The sequence below is a fragment of the Lontra canadensis genome, unplaced genomic scaffold (assembly GCF_010015895.1).
Source record: "Lontra canadensis isolate GAN:19392208 unplaced genomic scaffold, GSC_riverotter_1.0 scaffold2, whole genome shotgun sequence".
NCBI classification, from domain to species: domain Eukaryota; kingdom Metazoa; phylum Chordata; class Mammalia; order Carnivora; family Mustelidae; genus Lontra; species Lontra canadensis.
In genome coordinates, this window is record NW_022630996.1 from 65,394,976 (window position 1) to 65,405,147 (window position 10,172).

Consider the following 10,172-nt stretch of genomic DNA (forward strand, 5'->3'; position numbering starts at 1 on the left):
ACTGAGCCACTCAGGTGCCCCTGTTCATTCTTTCTAGGTGTCTTTAATGGACAGAACTAGAAACATTAATACATAATATTTTAAAGATAAAATATTTATGAGTTCTTACTGATATTTCCAAGTCAGAATCAGAATTACAGGGCTATTTATGGACCCTCTTCTGTATTACATCTCTACTTTCTTCTACACTGAGAATCCTGATTCTCAAGAACTGAGGAGGATAATATAATTAAAGTATCCTATAATCACTAATTTACTTTAAACCACAACCTATGGCAGTCTCAAAATAGTAATGCTAACACTACCAATGAAATTACTGATTCATTTTTAATGTTCTTCTCATTCTTTACCCACATTTTTTTATAGTTCTACTTCATCTACATTCTCTGAGCATATAGCCATTTCTTACTGTTCTCTCTTTTGTTTCATACTTATTTAGGCTTAGTTGTAACTAGTCATTATGTATTTAATACTCACTACCAGGTCTTATCTTAATGCTTTTCTGGACATTTCGGTTTTCTGAGGCTTTTTCCCTACTGCATTCCTCAGGGAGTTTTCATAAAACTAATACTGTTCTTGCACCCTGGTAAGAGGTTGACTGTGGTTTTTATATTCCAAAGTCAATTTGCAAGATGTAGAATATTTGGCTCACTTTTCCTTTTCTTGATATCTTAAATATTATGCATTTTTCCCCATGTAAGGTGTCCCTGTATTAAAATCTAATCTAATTTTTTTCCTTTGTAAATCATGTGCCCAAAGATTTTTCTACTGCTTGAAAATCCAGTGATGTTACTGGATTATATCTTTGTATTAGCTATTGTAGGTCAGTATTTTCATATTTCCTGTATGCTATGTAACTTCAAATTTTTATTTTCAACTAAGTTTTCTGAGGAACAGTTTTTTCTAATGTTTTAAAATTATTATTTTTATTATGTTAGTCACCATACAGTATGTTAAAAAAAGGGCCATATGCACCCCAATATTCATAACAGCAATGTCCACAGTAGCCAAAGTGAGAATCAGTTTTTAGTATTTGTTTTGCTTCTTTGTTTTGGTTTTCTTCTTTAGAGATTCCTATTATCTATATACAAGATTATCTTTGCCTGTTGCCAGTATTTGTCACTTTTTCTCGAGTAATTTTTTCCTTGTTTCTTTTTGATTTATGAAACTTTCCTCCTTTCCCCTATTTATTTCTCTTTTAGTTTGGGTTTCATTTCTGAAATCTAATTTTTTAATTATTTTTCTATGTTCTGTGACCTCATCTTTGAATTCTTATAGTTCTAACTTATGTTATTTTTGTGTGTCTTACGTCATTTTATTAATATTTTTTACTCTGAAATAGATGATAGTTTTTAATCAGTTCTGTGGGCATCTCTTTCTGACATCTTTTCATTGCTTATTGAGGTGTTATTCTTCTCTTTATTCTCTTTTATCTTATATCACCTTTCTCTAGAATCTAATCTTAATACTTATCTGTTGCTAATTGTTACATGAAATTCTTTTTCATGTACTTTTAATAGGATACATGGTTCAGGGTAACTATTTCTAACACACAGATTTTTTTGAGCTCTGGCTTTCTTTTGATAATGTTCATATTTTTGATAATATGTTTATAGTTATATTCCTTGATACTTTTTAGCTCTTGGCATTTTTCTATACCACCCCTTTCAGTACCCCAACCCCTACCATATACATTCTTACTTTTTGTCATCCACATCTCTGTGTAGTTATAATTTTGATTAATTCAGTATTCAGAACTTACATTATGATTACTATAAAAACTCTATCACAGCTGAGCCATAAGTTAGAGTATAATTCCTTTTCCTTTGATGTATATTCCTTGTTTTCCCTGAATTGGTATTTGTCTTTTTTTTTCTGCACTTGCTTTGCTCTCTCTCTATCCCAATCCTCCCTAGTTGTCTACTTTTCTTCTTAGTATATTAAAAACATACCAGATATTCTGTCAATTTTGTCTCCTCATGCCATTCCTCTAGAGCTCTCTGATCTGCCTCTATCTGTACTATTTGCTAAATTGACTGCACACCTGTCTTCCTCAGAGCTCTCCCTACCACTTGTATTAGTTTCTTAGGGATGCTGTAATAAAGCATTGCAAATTTGGTGCTTTAAAAAAACAGAAATTTTTTCCTTCACAGTTCTGCAGGCTAGAAGTACAAAATCAGTATGTTAACAGGGTTGTTTTTTTCTGGGGTCTCTGAGGGAGAATCTGTTCCATGCCCCTCTCCTTGTTTCTGGTGGATGTGAGCAATCCTTGGCATATCCTTGTACATATTCTGTGTATCTGCATGTGTTCAACTTTCCCTTTTATTATAAGGGCATTAGTCATATTATTAGGAAGGATGCACACTTCCTAAAGTATGCTCTTTCAGAAGCTTATTAGGCCCATCTTAATCCAGTATGACTTCATGTTAACTTGATTATACCCTGCAAAAGACTCTATTTACAAATAAGGTCACATTTTCAGATTTTGGTGGTTAGGACTTCAATATATGTTTTTAAGGGGCACAGTTCAACCTGTAACACCCATCTCAGGATGTCCTTTTCACTCTTTCTTGAAGTGAAGGCCCTGTTTCAACTATCTCGTGTCTTTTTCCCTTTACTTTTGTGGATTACATCTTCTACTAGTTCCCTAGAAAAGGGAGAAACAGAAGTTTTCATTTTTCATGTTTAAAAGATCACTTAGGGCACCTGGGTGGCTCAGTGGGTTAGAGCCTCTGCCTTCAGCTCAGGTCATGATCCCAGGGTCCTGGGATCGAGCCCCGCATGGGGCTCTCTGTTCAGCAGGGAGCCTCCTTTCCTTCCTCTCTCTCTGCCTGCCTCTCTGCCTACTTGTGATCTCTGTCTGTCAAATAAATAAATAAAAATCTTAAAAAAAAAAATCACTTATATCTTAAAGTATCTTTATTCTTCTATTTGAATAACCATTTATTTGTTATGGTATTCTGGGTTGAAAATAATTTTTCCTTAGAATTTGGAAGCATGTCTTTATTGCCTTCAAGGTTTTAATATTGCCTTGAAAAATTCAAGGCCGGGATGCCTGGGTGGCTCAGTCCGTTAAGGATCTGCTTTCAGTTCGGGTCATGATCCCAGGGTCCTGGGATTGAGATCCACATCGGGCTCCCTGCTTGGTGGGGAGCCTGCTGCTCTATCTGCCTGCTTCTCCCCTTGCTTGTGCTCTCTCTCTCTGATCAAATAAATAAATAAAGTCTTTAAAAAAAAAAAGAAAGGAAAATTCAAGGCCATTCTGACTCTTGATCTTTTGTATGGGAACTGTTCTATCTTTCCTCTGGACACATTTAGTTTCCTCTCTTTATATACAGTGTTCAGAAAATTACATGGCACTACGTCCTAATTTGTGTGTCTGTTTTCATCTGTTGTACTAGGAGGTTGATGGCCCTTTCAAAACAGAAAATTACTCTTTTATTTTTTAATTCTGAGAAATTTTCCTGAATTATTTCTTTAATTCTCACCCCACCCCTTTTTTCCTATTTTTTCTCTCTAGAACTCCTATTTTTTTAATGTTAACTTTCTGGGCCAAACTTTTAGTATTCTTTCTGTTTTCTCTGCTACATTTCATCTCTTTGTCTCTTCACTTTCTTCCATTTTTTTCTTCTGTCAGGTTTTTAATTTCTGCTAACATATCTTAATTTTTACAGAAAGCTTTCTTATTTTCTAACTATTCCTCTATTTTTAAGAAGCATCCTGGCCTCCTCATTCATTCATTCATTTTTTTCATTCAGCAAATATTTATTGAGTGCCTACTATATACCAGGTACATTTTATTTAAAAAAATATTGTGTACTCATAATGCATAAATAAGCAAGGCAAAGATATTGCCCTTCTATAATGGGGCTTGTGTTTTAGCAAGAAAATGAAGACAATAACCAATCAAGATAATTAATGACTATATTATGTAGTATGTTAGATGGCATTAAGTTCTGTGAAAAAATGTTAAGGAGGGTAGAATAAATTGAGATTGCCTGAAGAGCGGTGGGTGGCAGTTTGAAACGGCATAATCCAAGTCAGCCTTATTGAAAAGATGACATTTTCAATCAGGATAGAGTTGAAGGAATGAATTACATGTGTATATGTGGAGAGAGCATTCTAAGCAGACTGGCCAGAACAAAGCCTCCCTGTGGGAATATGCTCTTCAGAAAGCAGCAGGAAGCCAGTGTGGCTGCAGAAGAGTAAGGAGGAGAGCGGTCAGAAAGGGGGGATTCGTAGGCTGTTGTAAAATTTTTGACTTTTACTATGAATGAGATAGGTAAGTTTTAAACAAAGTAGTGACATGATTCAAGGTTTTATTGGAGTGGGATCACACTGGTTGTCAGGTTAAAAAGATTGCGTGGAGTGGACAAGTGTAGAAGCAGATGGATCTCTTTGAAGATATTTTTTATATATATGAAATAAACACACACCCAATTGGCATTAGCCTTGACTATAACAGAATACATTTCATTCACAGATCTTTATGGCTTGTTTTATTAATTAATCAGAATGGTCTTGAGCTTGTATGAGATAATTAAGTACATAGATACTGCTGGATTTATCAAGGAATTTATCATAGTGAATGGTGTTATGTTATATTACTATGTTTTTGAGCAGAATATTTTTACAGCTCAGGAAGAATTTTGCATTTCTGAAATTATGATGCAAGTTAGTTAGAAATGTTATTAGATAAACAAATTGATCTTACACATAGATTATGGACCTAAGTATAGTTTTTATTTTTTTATTTTTACTTTTTATTTTATTTTATTTTATTTTATTTAAAATCAATTAACATATAACATATTATTAGTTCCAGAGGTAGAATTTAGTGATTTATCAGTTGCATATAACACCCAGTGCTCATTACAGCAAATGCCCTCCTTAATGCCCATCACCCAGTTACCCCATCCCTCTCCACCCCCGCCTCCCAGTAACCCTCAGTTTGTTCACTATAGTTAAAGAGTCTCTTATGGTTTGCCTCCCTCTCTGATTTTGTCTTATTTTATTTTTCTCTCCCTTCCCCTATGTTATTCCATTCTGTTTCTTAAATTCCTCATATGAGTAAAATCGTATGATAATTGTCTCTCTCTGACCATTTCACTTAGCATAATACCCTCTCGTTCCATCCACATCATTGCAAATGGTAAGATTTCAGTTTTTTGATGGCTGACTAATATTCCATTGTAAAAATATATACCACATCTTTATCCATTCATCTGTTGATGGACATCTGTCTCTTTCTGTGTTTTGGCTATTGTGGATGTTTCTACTATAAACATTGGGAAGCAAGTGTCCCTTCAAATCACTATGTTTGTATTCTTTGGATAAATAACTAGTAGTGTAATTGCTGGGCTATTGGGTAGCTCTATTTTTAAGTTTGGCAGGTTATAAAATCAATGCACAGAAGTCAGTTGCCTTTTTATACTCTAACAAGGAGACACAAGAAAGAGAAGTTAAAGAATTGATCCCATTTACAATTGCACCAAAAACCATACCTAGGAATAAACCCAAGTAAAGAGGTAAAAATCTGTACTCTGAAAACTATAGAACACTTAGGAAAGAAATTGAGGAAGTTACAGTGAAACAGAAAAAACATTCTATGCTCATGGATTCGAAGCACAAATATTGTTAAAATGTCCATAATACCCAAAGCAATCTACAAATTAAATGCAATCTCTATCAAAATACCATCAACATTCTTCATAGAGCTGGAACAAATAATCCTAAAATTTGTATGGAACCAGAGAAGACCCTGAATTGCCAGAGGAATGTCAAAAAAAGAAAATCACAATTCTGGACTTCAAGCTCTATTACAAAGCTGTGATCATCAAGACAGTATGGTGCTGGAACAAAAATAGATGCATTGATCAATGGAATAGAATAGAGAACCCAGAAATGGACCCACAACTGTATGGCTAACTAATCTTCAACTAAGCAGGAAAGACTATGCAATGGAAAAAATATAGTCTCTTCAACAAATGGTGCCTAATTACAGTTTTTAAAGCTCATCTTCCTGCATAAACATGAGTTCTTCCTCATTTCATTTACTTTTTGTTTTGGTCTCTGTCTTCTGCATTAGAGGTTTTCCACAGGTGTTTGTGCTGACTGAAACTCTGTATACTTGGGAGACGTTGGGAGACTGTGGGTGAACCACAGGGTATTTTGTTGGCTAGTTAATTGGGCAGTCTCTTGAGGTCTTCTCTTGATCTGGTTGGATTTAGTGGGAAGCAGTTCCCATTTGCCTGCCCAGAATACGTACACTTGACTGCCAGTGTTCAGGGAGCTGAATTAGAGAATAGAGCGGGGACTCTGAATCTCCTTGATTTTATAAATGGTAACTGCACCTTCAACCATTCTTGGCACTTCCAAATCCATGATGCTCTTTTTGGCTCTCCCCAGAAAGTGGAGCTCCATTCTTCTGCTAGAGGAGGCGAGTGCTGGTTATTCAGATGAGGCATCCTGGGACCTAATTACATCTTAAACTTTAAACTATTCCTTTATTTTTATAGCTCCAGTTTTGCCTCTACTTCTGCTCAGTGTTGCATTTTTGAGGGGTGTACCATACAAAATGTGTTACCTATCAACTTCCCATAATATTCATTGAGGATGTTGCTTTCCCATGTGTACTAACTCACTTAGCACTTATACTTAAATTTTGTTGGTATAGTCTCGTTCCCCATTTCATTTGTTTTTATGTTACAGTCCCTTTAAATAGATTACTTATGTTATTATTTTCACTTAAGAGAGAGTGGAGTTAAATGTGTATGTCCAATCTGCCATATTTACCTGGTTTACCTCCTTTACTTTTTTCAAGGTATGTTGGCATATAATCCCATAATTTTGTGAAGTATTCTTATCACTTTTAGGCAAGTGTCTCTATCAGACAACAAGTGGGAAAACAGAGGCATAGACAATCCAACAGAATTGCCCAGTATCACAGGGCTTGACAATGATAAAACTGGATAAGAATGAGGAGTTTTCAACTTTTAGAGACTGATTTTCTTCTTTTCCACACTGGTTGCAAACCAGATAACTACTGGGCAAGGAAACAACAAAGAACGTATTTAGATTTCATTCTTTTGTTACACTGTGCTGATATCAACTATATTACTCCCAGACATCTGCCCATGTATCCACTGCATCAAAACAGCTTGAGGTATTTACTAAATCTATATGATCCCAGATATCACAACAGACTTACTATGTCAGAATCCTAGAGGAGAGCCTACAATATTGGTTTTACTTTATGTTTTCTGGGTGCTGAAGTGTGGGAAGATTTGGAACCCACAGAACTAGACTTCCCTAAAAAGTGACACATATGGCTTTCTGTGAACTTGGATTTGTTTCTCTGTGCTTCCTTTCTCCTTTAATTCTATTGTCAAATGGAAGGTAGAAAATGTTTCTAGTGTGTGAATTTAGCTTGTCTTCTGCATCTACTTATTAAGTCTCACAATAGCAATGGGTATTCAGGTGTAATATTCTTTTTTTAATTTTAATTTTAATTTTTCTTTAGAGAAAGAATGTATGTGTGAGAGCTGGGGGGGAGGGCTAGAGGGAGAGGGAGAGAGAGAATCTTAATTAGGCTTCATACTCAGCATGGATCCCGATGTGGGGCTTGATGCCATAACCCCAAGATCATGACCTGAGCCTAAAATCAAGAATCAGATGCTTAACTGACTGAGCCACCTGGTGCCCCAGGTATAATATTCTTATAATTAAGTTTGGAAGATAAAATCCAAGATTTTCAGTCTCTTACACAGAGTTGGTGCTCAGCACATATAGGATTTCTCAAATAGGTTCTGCTAATTAGAACATACTTTACAAAGACCACTTATGACTACTCATAGAAACTTGTAGAATTCTATAAGGTATTTTAGATAATCTATAAGATATTTTAGATAAATAGATATTTAGATAAATGATTTTAGAAAATTCTTAATCTAAATGTTTTAGATGTCAAGTAAATTGTGATATTTATTTATAATAAGAAATATATACTTGATCTTTATCTTCATTTCTGACACATAGCTTCTAAAACCCTTGGCAGTGAGGAAAGCGATGAAGGTATCTTATGTTAATTATAGGACTTTTGAACTGCAGGTAAAGATTGGAATGAGTTTCCTGTAGAACCAACCATGTGATTAGTGGGTTGATTCGTGATTAGTTCAGTCCTACCCCCTGACCTTGGGGGAGAGAGGGGTTGAAGTTGCCAACAACCAATGACGTAATGAACCATGCTTAACTAATGAAACCGCCATCAAAACACCAAAAGACCGGATTTGCAGAGCTTCTGAGTTAGTGAACCCGCAGAGATGTGGGGAGAATGACATGCCCTGAGAGGGCATGGAAGATCCTTGCCCTTTCCCTATACCTTATTCTATGAATCTCTTCTACCTGGCTGTTCCCAAGTTGTAACTTTTAATCATAAACTGGCAATCTAGTAAGTAAAGTGTTTCTTTGAGGTTTGTGAGCTGCTCAAGCAGATTAATAAAATGTAAGAAGGGGTTGTGGAAACCTCTGCTTTATTTAGCTAGTCAGTCAGAAACACAGATAGCAACCTGGGCTTGTGATTGGTCTGAAGTGGGTGAGGGGCAGTCGTGTGAAACTGAGGTCTCACCGTAAGGAGTATGTCTGTATCTCCAGGTAGAGAGTATCAGTATTGAGTCAATTTGAAGACCCCAGCTGATGTGGGAGATCCACCATCCACCAATTGGAATTGGGCTCAGAACTCGTTAACCTCCGAGATTTTGAGGGGATCAAAATTCATCAACTTTTCCTTTATTTGGTACTGATTACTACAAAGTTTAGGGAATGCAAAATAATGCAAGTGAGAAGAAGGTTAGGTGTGAGATACCATAGTGGAAAGGATGCCTTTTTTAATAAAAATGATAATAGGTCTGTTTCATACCTCAAGGCTAAGAAGAGAACTCATGCTACATCTAGGTTAAGTAAAGGAAACGGTGAAACGCTGAAAGCTGAGGTGGTTTAAAAATTTTTTTTTCTTTAATTTTAATGTAACTTATTTACTCTGGAGACCATATTATCTTTGAGTTCTTTGAAAAAACTTTTTGCCTTTCTGGAAGAACACACACACAAAACTTGATGCGATGGAGGTAAGAGATGCTCTGAAACTTTATTTAGACCAAGAGTTTGACAATTTTTTTCTTAAAGGGCCAGATAGTAAATATTTTAGGCTTGAAGGTTCTATGTTCTCTGTGGCAGCTACTCAACTTTGCCATTATGTGAAATCTGCCATGGACAAAAAAGTAAACATATGGGCATGGCTGTGTTCTGATAACACTCTATAAAGACAGGCAGTTGTCTGAAGCCCTAGTATGTCAACTTTTGCTTAGAATCTCCTGAATATAAAGACCCTTTTCATGTACATGTATTTTCTTTCAGTCAAATTTACTTAACTTAAATATAAGAATGATGTATTTGACTGAAAGAAATGACTGAAAGAAATAACTTTATTCAGTTAAGAAAGAAGGTAAAAAAAATCTGTCTGTTTCTAACCAAGTTTGCCTTAAGTTCTGAGACTACCACAAAAGTCACAATATTTGTGATGGAGTATAATGCAGGATATTACAACTAGCTTTGCCTATCTACTTCACTTTAAGATAATATGTCTTGATTTTTTTTTTAGATTTTATTTATTTATTTGACAGACAGAGATCACAAGCAGGCAGGAGAGGCAGGCAGAGAAAGCAGGGTGGAGGGGAAGCAGACTCCCTTCTGAGCAGAGAGCCTGATGGGGGCTTGATCCCAGGACCCTGAGATCATGATCTGAGCGGAAGGCAGAGGCTTAACCCACTGAGCCACCCAGGGGCTCCGTGTCTTGAATTTTATCTCCAAAAAACCCTCGAAAAAGTTAATACCTAATTAATGTTTTCTAATATTAGTAGTTTTGTCTAATATGTCATTCAAATGATTTAAAGAGAAAATAGCGTTAACATTTAATAATGAAGTTGTATTTCCCATTCCTGAATTTTAATACTATTTCAGTCAGTTTTAAAATTTTGTGGCAAGAAAATATTTTCAGGAGGAATCTAATCATCAATTTGCTACAGCTGAAATCAGCACAGCTGGTGGATGAGTGTTTTAATGTATTTCTAGATTAAGCAAGGCAGTTTAAAGAAAACAACATGCAAAAATTCAATCTG